Raw genomic sequence first — 17,796 nt, 5'->3', positions numbered from 1 at the left:
TTGTTTTGATGATTTTAAATTTGAATTTTGTTGACAACCACAATTAGCATAGTAAATAGATAGCAACTTATAGCATACCTACCACACAGATTTATGTTTTTAATGAGACCTATTTTACATCATAAGGTCTAGTTTTAGAATTTATGCTAAAGAGAATATCACCTAGGTATATAAATGAGCAAATTTAGATAGACATATTGATACACCAATATATACTATTATCATAAAGAGGTAAGCGTGTATGTTTGAGGCGGGTAAACTCAGAAACTACCGATCCGATTTCTAAAATTCGTTCACCATTAGCAAGGTACATTATCCAAGATTGCTATAGGCTATATTTTATCTCAAAATTTTCACGTTAGCGAAGCCCCGGGCAAAGGCAAAGTAATCTGGGTATTTAAAAATATTTCTAATTTCTCCCTTGTTTTCACAATGAAGCTTGTAGCTATGTACTGCGTGATTATATTCATTTATTGAAATAGTATAAATAAATAGAAATATTTATCAATTATACCTTACACTTGACTATAAAGGCAACATTACAACCAATGGGCCAAAATAGATATAATCACAACCCAACCGTCACCACAGGACATCGCAAACAGGACCACAAAGCCAAACGGACACAAACCATTAACCGATTCTAAGTGAGCGACAAACACGACAAGCCTGTACGACGCGGCGCGATACGTTAACATTGTAATGTTTAGAACCATAATAAATTAATACATTTAAACGTTCCTCAGGAATAACACTATCATTATTTTTAAAAACGCATAAAAATCTAGGCATACATATGGACAGACGGGCAGCTATTTTGTTTTATACTATGTAGTGAATTCGTATTTATTAAGAAAACATAAAACTTATAAATATAAACGCAGCGTCACAGTTACTGTTCGTCTTGCAACATTCCGCCGCTAACCTAGGACAGTGGTTTACAGACAAATACAGACTGATTTGTTTATACGAACATGTTTACTGGGCGTGTCGAAATCCAATTAGCTACGTATCGATAAATATAACGTGGTTTCTGCTTATGGATTATCGGAAATATTCGTTATAATAAATAAAAAATATAGTTGAATGTGTTTTATTTCATGTGTCGCGAAATTTGCCGGTTCGTCGTATTAGTTCGATAGGAGGGCTCAGGTACTTTTTATTTATATTATAGAATAAAAAAAATAAGGTTTTGTAGGATTCAGGAAACGGTGTGTGACACAATGCTTTGAGAGCTTATTGTCAGCTCTCTCTCAAGCGAGTAAGTTAAAATATCATTCTCAAGGAGGGTGACGTTAGGCAGCCGAATTTACAAAATTTTAAGGTTATGTTTTATGCTAATTTCTGGCTTCGCAGCTCCGAATGAAACTAGCGAAGGTAATATTAGAAATTCGAGTTGGGTCAATTGTTGTAAATAAAATTTGTAAGCAAATCATGATTATATTTTACCCAACTCTACTTGAGATCAGAATTAGTAGCAAGTCGTCACTAGAACTAAATAGCCAGCCAGTGTGTTTTTTTTTTTTCAAATTAAATGGGTTGCTACTATAGAGCCTTTTTACAGGCTAAGCCATTGCGTTTAGTGGTATTAGGTATTACAAGCTCCTCGCTAAATGAGAATAATATATCACTGTTGTTTGATAATAATACTGTGCCCTTTCTGTATGTAAGATATGCTTAGTGTAGTGCGTAACAAGGAACGCCAAATAATATTGATGCATAAATTACTTCGTTTTATATGCGATTTGCAGATTAGAAGTTCAAAGACTTTTCAGGATAATGAACAAAGAAAACGATTTCAGAATTATTTTCTCTATTTACTAGATCAACTCGTTATTGAGGACTGGCTTTTGCTCGCGGCTTCGCCAGCGTGATTTCCCACGAGAGCAGTTATTTTTCCAGGATGAAAGGTACCCTATGTCCTTCTCCGTACTTCAAACTGTATGTGTGCAAAATTTTAAGAAAATTGGTTGAGTAGATAGAGCGTGAAGTGGTAACAAATAAACAAACTTACTTTCGCATTTTTAATATTACTTAGGATTGTTTGAACTATTTCACACCGAACACCGAATATTTTACACAATAACATTTTTTTTTTTTAATATTGCGCAATAAAGTTTTTCGTCTTAAAATCTGAAGCAATTTTTCACGTCTCATTATATCCCTTCCTTATCTCATTACTCCGCCGTGGGTAATATCATCTTTTCGCGTCCATTCGCTCTTTCAATTTCCCGTTCCCGACTCGTATATTTCATACCATGTTTTTGCACACCGACGCGTTTTTAATAACATTATGAATAATTCTGCTTCGCGTGTGCTCGAATTGCAAAGCGGCATAAAATCTCGCGAGAAATGTTTCCTTCGAGACAATAATACCTATTAGATTACAAAAAGACTCGATTATTTTTTACGAATTCTAACAGAAGAGGATATATATTTATATGGCTAAAATACTCGTAAGTAGCATAAAAGTTGGCCGTATTGTTTATGGCAAGTAAGTCATGGACTCCACGACTAGTTCCTAACTTTCATTTGTGTGTAAACTCCTTATTGCATTTAAAAATAAATACAAAGAAAGCAATATATAAATAATAAAAAAAATTGCACCTATAAAGCAGTCTCTGTATGACACAATGGTTGACTGTTAGAGTACTTAAATACTTTTGTACTAATTGAATTTTGCGCAAAAAATTTAAAAAAAAATCATCATCATTGATAATAAAGCAATCGTATCAATTTTGATAGTTAAATGTTTTAAGTATAAAAAAAAAAACTTGTCGATTTTTAAGAATGAGCAAGTTTTTTCAAGCTGTTGCAAAATTTACGAACCATAACGTAAGATCTTGTTGAATGCCTTAGATCGATGTGATCTGACACCGTGAGCGTTATCTACCATTCAGATTACTGGATAGAAGAGGTAGATTCACTTTGCCAAACTCGAAATTAATCACGCATGATATAGGTACGTCGCACGGAGCCTATATTATGCCCAACTGTGACGTAAGACACGTTTCGGGAAACCGCCTTTATCGCTATTGACACAACTGCTATATGTACATCCGGAAATTTCCACCCCTTAGACCTCCGCCTCAATGTAGATTACATACTAACTTTTACTAAGAAGGTTTATAATGAAACACCTTATTGGTTACAGGTTCGAAGATAAACTATTTAATATCGGTTAAATACGGTTTTTATACATGTTAGAAAGTAGTACAGTGATTATCTAGGTCTACGAGATATAGATTATTGTCCTGAATATAATTAATACAAGGACCAAAGGCTCTTAATAAATATCCTGCGTCCAATAGGTAGGATATTTATTAAGGGCACGTGTCGTCATATACTACATGACGGTGAATTTTGGAAGAATAGTTTTTTGTCAAATAAAATTTAATTTTCTGTAATTAATTAGCAAATCAATCAGTAATATATCAGGAAATCGATTACGTAAAGAATCAACAAAAAATAATTGTTAACAAAAAAATTAATATCGAATTTAAATGTCCTTATGATACGTCACTAAAAAGCTATGTAGCTTGCTATTTTCTTTGTATGGCAACAAACTGCAAACTTGCCTCGTGTATTAACACTAAAGATTTATCGTAAACTTGTGGTACATGAGCCAGATTGGTATATAAACTCATGTAGCACGAGTAGGATTCCAACCTGGAACCATTCGATCCACAGGCGGGCGTATTAACCACTATACCATCACCTGACCGCTTTCAGTGTGTTAGCAATAACACACTCGAAAATAGAGAAAAACAATTACCAATTACTCAAGCGCAGTACACGACAAATGTATTTCCAATGTAACGATCCCCTTTGTTTGTTTCAGCACAACATAATCCTATAAAACCTTTATCAGCTCTGCGCAGATACCTTCGACTAAGCTTTACAAGCAATAAAATTTAATAGAATTGCTGTGTCATTTTTATATTCAGTTCCATGTGTCCCATACAAAAAATCAAATCATCAAATTTCTTACTATGAAAATTGTAAAGCGCAACGAATGTATTTATAACAAAGTGACAACTGTGACTAAAAAGTTCTAATAATTCGGTATAGAGCGACTGTCACATACAGACACAAGCATTAATCTTCTAGATTTTATCATGGGTCCCGATTTCTGACTATGCTATGGAGAACTAAAATATTTCATACTGGTACTGGTTTAGTTTGTATTAAATACAGGTATTTTAATGAGAAACAATTACAATTTAGTCAAAAATACCCGGTTCAGACTCCCTTCACACTGGTCGCAATTACTCTTTGAATAGCCATGGATATCCTTTAAACTAGATACCAACAAAAAAAATGGACTTGGTATTTGTATAACACTAACAGGAGTTTTATTCTAATTGTACATAGTTTTCCTCTTTTATTGTTAATAAAAATATATATAAATAAATATATTGGGACAAATCACACAGATTGAGCTAGCCCCAAAGTAAGTGAGAGACTTGTATTATGGGATACTAACTCAACGATACTATATTTTATAATAAATACATATATAGATAAACATCCAAGACCCGTGCCAATCAGAAAAAGATCATTTTCCATCATGACCCGACCGGGGTTCGAACCCGGGACCTCTCGGTTCAGTGGCAAGAACCTTACCACTGCGCCACCGAGGTTGTTCTTTTTTTGTTTATGAAATAGGTATAAATATATTGTAATACCTTGACAACAAGTTAGCAACACAATTGTGTAAAACATTTAAATGTACTCTTGAGTATTGTGATCTGTTTTGCATATGTTTACATAAAATCTCCTTGAAATGGATCACAGTGTTGCCAGTTGCGATACGACCATATCTAAATAGTATTGACAGGTCTGTTGGGTAATGCTTAGACATAAAATATAAAACTAGTTCTATTTTGCAAGAAAAAAAATACGTGAAAAATGAAGTCATGCATTTACAAACCACAAAACCAGAGCAAACTTTTACAAATTTCATGTTTTCTTAGTGCTCTGGGCTTCGCTTCCGTGGGGGTTATAAAAAGTACCCTTTATTATTCAAGAGTTTGCTTAAATATTTATATATTACTAGCTGCGCCACTAGGCTTCGCTTCCGTGGGGTTTTCGTTATAAAAAGTACCCTATTATTTTCAAGGTTACACATATTCGTGTACCAAATTTCATAACAAGAATTTTAGCGTGAAAGACTATCCAACATACACACATACATCCTCACAAACATTCGCGTTTATAATATTAGTAGGATACCTGAATCTAAGAATATATAATAACTACTTAGTTTCTTGCAAAATCTCTTCAATAATATATATATTTTCTTACTTTAACTTTAAATTAAGCAAGTTAAACTTAAATATAACTCTGTGGGGTTGTAAACTGTCTTGCTCCATCGCAGCCATCTTTGAAAAATGAGCATAGTAGCAAATTCCAACGATTAAGTTTATTCAAATTTATTTATCTAAGTTTTAATTACCCACTATTTCTACAAATAAGTTTTAATTACCCACTATTTCTACAAATAAGTTTTAATTACCCACTATTTCTACAAATAAGTTTTAATTACCCACTATTTGTCATCATCTATAACAACGCAACACAAAATGTACCACGCAACAAGTAATACAATCAGTAAGATAACTCACATCCACATCACTTACAGTCAACTGAATAATAAAATTATACTACAAAGACCTTTGCACAATGGTAATAAAGGCGAATTTTCAACGTATCGGGGTAGGTAGATGTGCAGTGTCGACTCACTTACATTTGGTGTCCGCACTTACCGAAATTAAACTGTTCAATACTGTCTCATCGACTTTGTTAACTTGAGTTTCGTTGCTCCCACTTGTATTAATAGGACTCACTACCTTAGTGTCACTGATATTTATTTGCAACTAGCTTTTGCCCGCGGCTTTGCCCGCGGTTTCGTCCGCGTGAACTTCCCACGGGAACATTTATATTTCCGGGATAAAAGGTCCATCTCCATACTTTAAAATGTATGCCAAATTTCAAGAAAATTGGGGACTGGATCCGCGCCTGCTAGCAAGCCTCGTACAACATTACACATGGTCCTATTTTAGGGCGGCACCCCACGACACCATATTCAGGTGTATCCCAACCAATTAACAGTCAACTAACTGGAAGTTAGCATTATTATAATCATGTTTATGAAGCATTAACTTGGTATCGACTTGTAAGGGTCGGTAGTCATGGCTACGGGCCGTTAACCTAATTAGTCGTGTGAAATCGAAATTGCTATCATGTTTTAGAGTTAGAAACAAATGTACGTTTGAGTAAGAATAATAAATAAATAACTATATACGTATGGACAAATCACACAGATTGAGTTAGCCCTATAGTACGTAAGTTCGAGACTTGTATTATGGGATACTAATACAACGGATGACGGACAATATTTTATACATATTATAAACATCCAAGACCCAGGTCAATCTTAAAAAGATCATTTTCGATCTTGACTTACCCTCATCTCTTAACGTCATCCACTTTACGACCTAAACTGAACTGCATCGCGAATTCGTAAAATCATCTTAATTTTTGTATTAATGCGATTGAACTTGCATTGGAATCGTTCTGCAGACAGGGTTATTGGGCCGGCATTTATTTCGATTTAAATTTCCGTTACGTTTGTTGTGTATTTTATTAAATTCTCTGAAACTCAACTTCCCTGTTCAGACTGCTCTGTAGCTTTGTTTGAATGCGAATCCCACTCTCACCCCTGTGATTAACTACTGCTGTTTCCGACTTATGAATAATGGTCGCCGTGGGGCGAATCGACCGGTCCAATCCCGAAAGGGTTACTTACTGGTGAATTTTTACCTTTACAGTTTATAAACACACAAAAATATTATATACAAATTTTAAGCCGATCAGTAAAGATTTTCATTTTTTTTTTCACACAAACTTTCGCCCCTTTTCACCCCTTCAGGGAAAATTCCTTCCTAATATGAGCTTCTACTTTATAACATAAAGCTGTTGTCCAAATTTCACGTTTATAGCTTCTATGGTTTAGGGTGGGCGTTGATGAATCAGTCACCCTTGTTGTAGGTATATTATATAGATTATTATTTTATCTTTTACATGGCAGACAAAGCTAAGAGTTGCGAAACTCAAACTTTATACATCATACCTACTCCTCAATTACTCCTATATTTTGTGGTATCCCAAAGGAAGGTGTAAACGTTGGCTGAAGATAGAGAGAGATGGTAAGAAGTCCACCTACAAGAACGATGTTTAAACTTCGAAAATCTTGGACGAAATTCATGAAGGTCTTATTTATTCTCGATACACTGCCAAATAGAAAATGCACAATGATTATCATGTTTAACCGTTAAGCAATACGCGTGGATTACTATTTGTGAGAGAATGGAGAGTATACTATTAGAAGAGCACAAATATAGATTTTTATTATATTATTTGATTGTTATTATATCTATACACCAACTGGGCTGTGATGTAGACTTAGGATGTAAGGGCTCGTCAATTACCTTCGTGGCATCTCATGACGTCCTCACTGACGCAGGTAAACTGCGTAAGCTAAATTGTCCCTGCGGGTTCGACCGCGCGTTCGTAAATGTAAAATGGTAGGGAACAGAAAATAGAATGGATAATCAAAAGTGTGGGCTTAGTGTGCGTGAGATACCGTGCAAAAAATGACCTACTGAAACAATACAAGCTTGCTTTAAACATATGTGTCGAACTTGCAACGTAAGGATGTGAGTATATAGGAATGTTTGTTCGGATAGACTCTTTCAACTAAATTTTGAAGCAGATATCTTCAATTGATTGAGCTAATATTTGTATGAACGCATTTTGGAATGTATAGTAACACAGGGATAAAAATAATATCCTCGAAACTCGAAAGTATGTACGTTGTAAGTTCCCATCGGAAGACCAGCGTTGCGTATCTCTTACGAGGTAAACATTTGCTGAGATGAGAGATGAGATTCAAAATTCGAGCACATGTATTTAAACTATTATTTATCTCTTACTCTGTATTTCGTACATGTGTTTGTCTTTTGAATAAATATTCATTTATTCATTCATCCTCGTATACTTAATTTTATTCCGGAATTTTCACAAAAGACCCGGAACGTTTTCAAGGTATGAAACACCTTCTGTCGTCGTGCCGACCCCCACGTCTGCTAATGTTCATATAACGCTTCTATTTCTGTCCGAAACAGATACGCGATCATTTACAATCCTAGCGAGTACTGAGTGTAACCATAACAAAGTTATTTGGGTTCACACCTTCACATTCTTAACTAGTGAAACTAACTGACATGACGGCGTAACGTTCGGACGTTATTACTCTGCCCAAGCTTGTGTAATTCGAGGTTACTCTAATTTATCTTCCAGTTTTCCCCAAGGATCACTGGTAGATAAGAGTTATAACTGCCAATCAATACCGAAATTATTTACTAATTTATTGTCTGCGGCTTCGCCTGCGCAAATTTCCCACGGGAACAGTTATTTTTCCGGGATGAATGTCACCCTATGTCACATTTCAAACTACATGTATGCAAAATACGCCTTTCGGAGTAGTTTAAGACATACTGCGACAAGATTTTGGAACAACATTCCAACCCCTATAAGATGCTTACGAAATATCGAATAATTAAAACCTTCAATAATAAATTTAAAGAGCATATTGTATCTCTAAAAGTTTTAAAACGTGTAACGCAGCTATAACACTGATTAAATACATAATGTAGTAAATACTGACACATAAATACAACTTAATTAATTTCTCCTTCAAGTTAGTTCTTTTTAATTAATTTTTCCTTGTCTTCGTTTCGCTACTCAGGGCTCCAAGGGCTGCAAGATGTTAAACTGTATCTAAGAGATTTTATCAGGAGTCTTTTCAGACTTTAAGTTTTTTTTTTGTAAGAAAGCGTCAGTAATAAAGATATTAGAAATATAAAAGCTATCAACTGGAACAACTTTATGGCCAGTATCATCACATTTTTGACTTCAGCGCCATAAAAATAGTCCGTTCCAATTGAAACGGAGAGAGAAAACACGATTTCACGTAAACAGAAAAATGGACTGAATTAAAAATTTTATTGTTTACGTCATAAATTTGGAATCTTTATCGTAAAAGTTAATTATTAGTCGTAAATTGTGAAGTTAACTGAACATGAATAAGTCAGTATTTTCATATTGTTTGGATGAAATTTAAATTTATGTAAAAAATTATGTTTCAAAATTATGGAACTAGGTACCTACTTCAAGAGAAGTAAATACTTGTGCAAAATTTAAGTGCATGTCCGAACTGTCTATTTGTATTTTCTATATAGTACAACTCTCTCTCATCTCCACCTGTCGCTGTTTGCGTTCGGGGCTGTGACGCCGAAATGACATTTTCCTTTCTTAGTAGGAAAAAAAACAATTCGATCGTATATTAAGACAGATGCTCGCGAACACGTCGTTTCAGTAACACGTTTATTTCTCGACGGAGACTTAAGATTGGTATTTTTCACCTCTATTTGTTTTGCTTTCGCTCGAGCGTATTTTAGAGAAATGTTATGCGTATATTAGTTTACAATTTGTTGCTTTATTTATATTGTTACTTTTAAAAAATCTTGGTGTTTATCTGTATATATTAAAAAATATAGTATCACATAACACAAGTCTTGGCTGGCTTAACAAAATCTGTAATAGTTTGTCCCTATATATATTTAATTTTAAAAAATACATTAACTTTTTTTTGTACATTTTTTCCTGCAGAGACTCAACTACAAAAAAGGCTTAAACGTTCACGTTTACGCGATTCGTTATCACTTCCAGTTCATTAATACTGTCCGTGGAACTTTATGAAATTTTTCGAGAGTTTCGATTGTTTAAAATGTTTGAAAGCCTTATCGTTCATTTTGTTTTAAAATGCCATAAAATTCTGATACTTTAGACTTCGAGTAATAGATCGTAATCGTTAATGATAATAAATGTTTCTGGTGGTGGTCCAGTAGTTAGTACCGAAGGTCTCAGGTTCGAATCCTACTCGTGCCGTATGAGTATACCAGTTTGACCTCATGTATACAGTTTTCATTGACCATCACTGGCTTCCGGGGAAGAAAAACATTGTGAGGCTTCCTGCGCATTGGTTGACAATTTAAGTTCACTAGTGTGTATGCGACTACTTGCCACTAGATGTCGGTAGGTAGTCAGAGATGCCTTTAGGCGACTTGAATAAAATCTGACACCAGTGTTAGCAATAAAACACTCATAAAGAAAGAATAGATTTTTCTCTGTTAATTTTAAGCATATATTTGGTGAAAAGACATTCAAGATGCGATGTCAAGCATTAGTATGGAATTAGCATTCACTATATTTTTACATGAGGGCAAGCACCTAACGCTTGACCTCCTACGGATTTTCGGACGGATCTCAACAACTTTTATTAAATAATGTAAGCGGTTAAATTTGTAAGCTTATTAAAACTGTTTTCATTTTATCTTAGACTAACTTTTGCTCGCATCTTTGAACGCTTCGGTCTCGCTTCGTCTCGGGTATTGACGCATTCTCAAAAGAGAATTATAGTTTTTTAGTTCTTAAAAATGTCTGGTTCAATTGCGGACGTTTTACATTGGAAATTAACAGAAAATGAATTCTTCTAGCTGTCATGCTTTACAATGAGAACTTACAGCAATAAGGACCTTTTGTTTTGAAAACTAGCAGTCGTTTTAAATTGAGGACGTTTTGCTCTCAGAGCATTATATATTGTAGTCGATGTGCACCCAATGACGTTTAGCTTCCAAAACCTCCTGATCCGTAAAGTTTTAGGCCACGAATCGCGATGAAACCAATACCAGATTTTAAGTTAGACCATCCGCTATTTTACTGTAAATACCGCATTGAATTCCAGTAGTTTAAGCGTGATGTGCATACAAACATACAGACAGACAGACAGACATATAGAAAGATAGACAAAAATTCTAAAATAATTTGATTTGATTCGAGTAATAAAATTACTTCCATGAAGACTATTGCTAGACTATCCCATAAAAATATTTTTTTTTCTGTAATATCTCCTATGTACAGATAAAGTTCACTAACAGTTTTATTATATGTACAGATATTCGTTCAAGTAAATCCTATAAAAGTACTTTTAATAACACAAAGTTTAGGATCAATGTCATCCATACATATCCATCCGTCGCATCCGCCATTTGTAATTTCCTTTTATTTTTGGGATCTAAGAATACATTATTATCTAGACTTTTGTTACTAGCTTAGTTTATTCTTATTTGCCATAAAAATATCTTCTGAATACAAAATGAACACAGTTTCCTCGCCTCAATAATAAATAAATATCACAAAGATTGAGCTAGCCCCAAAGTAAGTTCGAGACTTGTGTTATGGGATACTAAATCGACTATACTATATTTTATAACAAATACATATATAGATTAACATCCAAGACCCGGGTCAATCAGAAAAATATCATTTTCCATCATGGCCCGACCGGGGATCGAACCCGGGACTTTGCCACCGCGCCACCGAGGTCGTCTTATAATGTTTAGGTGTAATAACAAATACAAGGTAATTTGACAAAAATGAAATGACTCATGGTAAACATACATAAACACACACTTCGATGTTTCATTCTTTTTAATAATTTTCTAATTTATTATTCATTGAACGTCGGTTGTTGTGGGATTTACTGAATCTTCGATAATAATGTTTACAATAGGAACGCTGGCTCCGAAAAGGTTATTTTCAAACGTATACTGTTTTGTGTATAGTGTGCTACACGGCATAACAGTCTAATTGTTCGCTGATGATTTGCAGGTGTTTCCAGTTTCACTGTAAACATTTTTATAGCGTCTTAATAGGTTTCAGCATTGATTGATTGTAAGTATCAGTTGTTTCCCTTGAAAACGAGTGTCTTTCTGTGAAGAATTTAATTTGGTGCATGTAAAGTTTAGAAGAATTTATATGAGTATTACTTTAGTTCATTTGTTTCTGGGCATCAGATTTGCTTGATGGTCAGCAAATATAGTAGTCTTACCAGTAACATGACAAGAGACGTTGATACGTGCCCCACTTTTAGTTAATGTGTACTAATTTTATTAATTACGACACGAGACAACGAATAGATGAAGGTGAGAGGGAAAGAAGAAGAATCTGCATATGTTAAACTAAATTTTAGAATAAAAATATTATTTACAAGAAAATTTCCCACTTAAAACCCGACAATTTTGTAAAATCACACAAACAACTTTACATTCACGTAAACACGTCAAAGGTGCATAAGATTTGTATTATATCTAGATATAAATATCTGTCCCGCCATCTAAACAATGATAAATAAATAAATAATAAATAAATATATTAGGACAAATCACACAGATTGAGCTAGCCCCAAAGTAAGTTCGAGACTTGTGTTATGGGATACTAACTCAACGATACTATATTTTATAATAAATACATATATAGATAAACATCCAAGACCCGGGCCAATCAGAAAAAGATCATTTTCCATCATGACCCGACCGGGGATCGAACCCGGGACCTCTCGGTTCAGTGGCAAGAATCTTACCACTGCGCCACTGAGGTCGTCACAACAATGGTTTGCAATGGAAACAGAAACAGATACTGGGCTGCCAATCACAGAATTTAGAACAATATAGAAATAGAAGTGGCATAGATTGAAGCGCTTGTTACCTTTATTTGACTATTCCACATTAACAGGGAATGGGTGAAGATGAGATATATATATATATATATATATATATATATATATATATATATATATATATATATATATATAGCAACATATGGTTTTCGTCCTAGAATACAATAATTATATATGCCCCAACAGATACATCGTACCTCAGGGATAAATTGCCGTGACTATTAGGCAACATCAGCATTCTCAAATCCTAAAGAGAATTGTTTAGAAACCACAGCGAAATCTTGAAAATAGCTTTCCTTTCTGGGCGTACCATTTGGGAATTCAATTGGAAATACGCTGAGAGAAATATAAGTGGCATAAACATGTCATCAAGTCTTCGCTTAACATAAATCTCTGAATGTTTTCTGAAGATCATTAGATTATTCACTCAGTACGCATAGAATTTTTGTTCGATCAAAATATAAATTTCAATTACCATATAATTGTTTTCAGAAATCAAAAACTTTACATATAAAATTCAGCATATGGCACTTCTATTTTGCTTAATATTCAAAATTCTGTGCTGCCAACTAAATGGATCTCTTCACAGCATGAATGATGGATGCCCGTTTACTATGTAAATTTTTGGATTTGCTCGCGGAAAACATTACTTTTTTTATATATAAGAATGCTTCAGATTGACTGATATAGGTAAATACGGATTTTGTGGCATTTTAATATCAATATAATAAAAAACTTATTGTTTCACTCTGGTATCGAGAATGAAGTACTTGTCCAGTTTATGATGGCGCTCGGATTTTTAAGTGAGTGTTGACATTTGAATCATCAAAATTTAAAGGTTTTTTTTTTACGCTGACCTCCGGGATACACAGTCGCGAATGTATCCGAAGACACTGGCAGTGTAAGAAACGCTCGAGGCTAGAATTACTTTTCTAATGGTGTCATGGATACAGACATAAACATTTATTATTTCAGAATTCGAAGCGGAGACAATAAATCTGGTTATGATGAAAGGGAAGGTATGTTAAACAGGGGCAGTAATTTATAGATAAAATTGCAGTAAATATCGGCATTAAAACACTATTCAGCACGGTCGAGGTAATGGCCAGTCACGATTTATTACATGACTAAATTGAACTGTTTTAAATCAATTTTCCTTGGTGTTATTTTAATTTTTTTTTATAGTACCGAACAAGCCGACAGGCATAAGGCCCACCTGATGGTATGTGGTCATCGCCATCCCATTGAATGAACCTTTTCACGCCCTTTTCGAATGAATGAACTCATGCATGACCAATGCCTCCTTTTTCCAGTTTTCTTTCACGATTCTACTGGAATGGAATCTATAGAAATGTATCATTGTACTTAGTGTGAGTTGCACCGTCAATTGACGTTGATTTCAGCCGGTGCATCGCTTACGTTTAGACAAAATGGCGCATTTTGTGTTTTTCTGCGCACGTTAAATTTAACGTCAAAGTTAACGGTGCAACTCACCCTTAATTTCGTATTTGTGAGTATCATTATTAAATTACGCTTATAAAGTATGTACATAAATTAATAGATAGGGAGAGGATACATTCCTGCGATTACCAAACACCTCCGTGTTAAGATAATGAACAATTTTGATTACGCTTACAAGTTACAAGGGTGTGACAAAGTTTAATCCGTTATACAACCCGAACTTTGTCTTTGTAATCGAGTTTGCTGAAAACTTCACAATACGTGCTCGAGCGAGGATGTACCAAATACACGTGCAAGTTCATAACAACATCCAATAAATGGGGTAAGTACAGCGCACCGAAGAGCAAACTTATATACTTAAGTAGACGTTACTGTGGTGGTGTGTCGTCGCTGCTTTTGAAAAAATTTGATAAGTTTTCAAAACCGTTTTCGACAACGAATGTTCCAATTTTAAAAGTTGTTTTAAGCTAGCCTCGCACTTCGTGGCATCATGCCCGGGAATAAAATCATTTCATTTCAGTATAATAAAGAGCGAATAAGTTTTCAGGATACCATCAACTAAAGAGCACGTTCATTCATTCATTCATTTCATTCGTTAGCAGTTGATAAAAATCCAACGAAAATTATTCTCTTAATATGTAGTACTATCCTAAAATCTCCAAATAATAAACTCAAATCAAGCGTAAAAACTCTAAGGTGTGACGCCAGCTCCACACTGTCGGCGAACTCAGACACACGCCGACGCGAATGCGTGAACATTGCGTAGTTATTATACGAGTGATTTTATTTACCGCAATGAAAAACCAGCAATGTATACCGAACCCGCCATAGTTTGCACAACTGTTCGACGACAGTGTGGAGCGGGCATGAGATAAACAGATCCGCCTCTGATTAACTGACTCGTGTCGTTTCGGCAGTCGTCGAGTTGGAAAATTGAAATTCACGCGAACGTTACACCGAAAGGTATATGGAACGAAACGTGCCAAAACCACAGATGTAAATTCATAGACAGGACATATAAGTATTTACGTCGACTAATTAGTTATTACATTCCTATATATAGTGATTTATATCAATCCAAGATGAATAAAGTGTATTGAATTTGTAACAAGAATTTTGACTTCTTCGAAATAACTTCAATTTTACGACTAATAACTTTCCTTTTATATTGATATCATATCAATAAAGAAATATTCTTATGAAACGTTGCAAAGGTTTGTTCAAACCACAGAATTCGCATTCTTGAGCTCTATAAAATCGATAGAAATTATTTACTGTGCTAACTATATTTTTTAGTCAGATTAAAACTTTCTATCAATTTTCAGTAAAATAAGGTTTAAATGGAATGACTTTTCCAGTATTACATTACATCGGAATCACAATTTAGGAAATGAGGTTTCGCTAACCCCACACGGAGTGTTTCACTCCGTATTTTGTACGTATTTGGACTGTGTAGCTGGAAAATTTCAGTTCAGTGCTCTATTTAAACTAGCAGTGTTTTTGTAGTACTCTACAAAAACACTGCTTGAAATTATAATTGGCTATTCGACTGGGTAATCAATAAAATTTATGAAGGTATTTACTAATACGACGATTTTAAATTTCAGAAGTTTTAATATTATGTCCTTTTGCTTTCTTGTCAATCAACTCATAAATGCATTTAACTATATTGTTCTTCTGATACGGACTCATTTCAATAATTAAACACGATAATTACTATCATACAAGCTTGTTTTTGACTTAAGAAAAAATTTGAAGAATAGCTAATTCTGCATACAGGCGGAAACCAATGACATCACAACATAATCACGTAAAGATTACTCGTAACCATCACCATTTCTGAATTACTACCTGACATATGGCAATATCAATGGCAAATGGAAATTAATGCACACATTAATTAACAAAAAATTGGTAAAAATTCAAATTCAAATCAAATTCAAATCATTTATTCAGAAATTAGACCTTCACAGGCACTTTTTCTCGTCAATATTTATAGTTATTTCTCACAAAACTACTGGCACAAAAATGTCATCAACATCATCATTACAGCAGAGCATAGGCCTCCCTGCGCGTACGCCACCCTCCTCTGTCCTGTGCCTCTCTCATCCATGCACAACCTGCGACTTTTATTATATCACTCGCCCATTTTATGGTGAAAGTAGTCTTAGGTACGACTTCTTTCAATACAACTTAGTCTTTATGCATATTTGTAATTATGAGCGCGCTTTAGCCTTGAAACGGCAAATGCTTCCAAAAAATATAAAGGCAATATTATTAAATCGTCTTTTGGATTACGGTCTGCTCCTGACAGAGCAGACCTGTCATTTGACAGAGCAGACCGTAATCGCTTAGGAAATTCAATATCAAAATGGCGGCAAATTATTACACCGCATTAGGTAACACGGTCTCAGACAGACGCAATAAAAACATTGAATTAGCATAATAATTTTTGGGTTCAATCCGCAAGTTTTTGGGCCTAAGTCTGGCTTGAAATTGAGGATGAAGTGCACGTGAATATTCCAAGGGAACCTTTATCAATATTACATATATAATAAAACTGATTATGGGTCAAATTTGTACATTGAATATTTTATGGAAATTCTTAGTGGAATGGACTTATCTCTACAGATGCTCTATAGATTACCTACAAGTCTGCAATTTTATAAAAAATTCTCCATCTGTCAGTTCGAACGCGCATTACGCAAAATCTAACAGACCAATTTAGTTAAAAATCAACTATGCCTTTTGAGTCCAAAATTGGGGTCTCCAGGTTATCACTGTCATACAACAAAGCATACAAGCTACATTGGTTTCGTCTTTAACAATAGAAATAAGAATCTCGTTTAGCTAGATGGAAAATAACCCATTAACTAAAACGAATGAAATTATTTTATTTTTAAAAAATTGCCGTGCGTCGTACCTATCGCCAACTTTTGCTAGAGAAGTGGCCATTGGTCATCATCTCTGCTTTTTCTTCATGAAGTGAATGTATGATTCGAACCCCTGTCATTCTGCTACTAAATCACAAAGGCAGTTACCCGACCCCGAAATGAAAATATTGTTTACCAGACCAATGGGAATTTGCATAACGATATCATTTCGGCGTCCCTCGCTTTATCACGGCCATTTGACTGTTCTCAGAACGTAATTGAATTGAAGATATTGGATGGATCGAGTCAATGCACCGATTAAGGTCTTCATAAGAATTTCGCAAAATGAACACAAAATATCTTCACTTTAACAAACTTTTTGAATTAATGCAGTAACTATATTAAATAAATTTATAAAGATTTTTAAATTATGAAATTTAAATTGTTTTCTAGAATAATTTTAATATATTACCCAGTTCAAGTTTTAAAATAATACCAATTCGAGATCCCGGATAGACCTACTAGTTTTTTCTCCTGCTAGTTCTTATTCGTACTTCAAATAAATACTAGATTTATTTGAAGTTCGAATAAACAGAAATCTGTGTACTCAAAACAGTAAAAAAAAGATCAAAGGTACGTTTGTTCGTTTACATATTTCGACTCCGAAATACTATGAATATGCAAAAACTGCAGCTGCCTGCAACGGATCAAATTTAAATGAAAAGCCGCATTTTTCATACTGCTTCACGAGATTGCTTTGTCTTTGCTTAGGGTACAACTGTGTTGTAATTTTTCGTCAAAATTTTGCCCAATTATTTT

General features: G+C 34.4%; 1 protein-coding gene across 1 annotated transcript in view; it reads right to left on the bottom strand.

The window, feature by feature from the left end:
* The window catches only part of LOC128674331 (neuroglobin-like), a 57,026-nt gene that overhangs the window by 34,246 nt on the left and 4,984 nt on the right, over positions 1-17,796 (bottom strand). The window lies entirely within an intron of this gene.

The sequence above is a fragment of the Plodia interpunctella genome, chromosome 12 (genome assembly GCF_027563975.2).
Source record: "Plodia interpunctella isolate USDA-ARS_2022_Savannah chromosome 12, ilPloInte3.2, whole genome shotgun sequence".
NCBI lineage: Eukaryota > Metazoa > Arthropoda > Insecta > Lepidoptera > Pyralidae > Plodia > Plodia interpunctella.
This window is presented reverse-complemented; position numbering and strand designations above follow the sequence as displayed.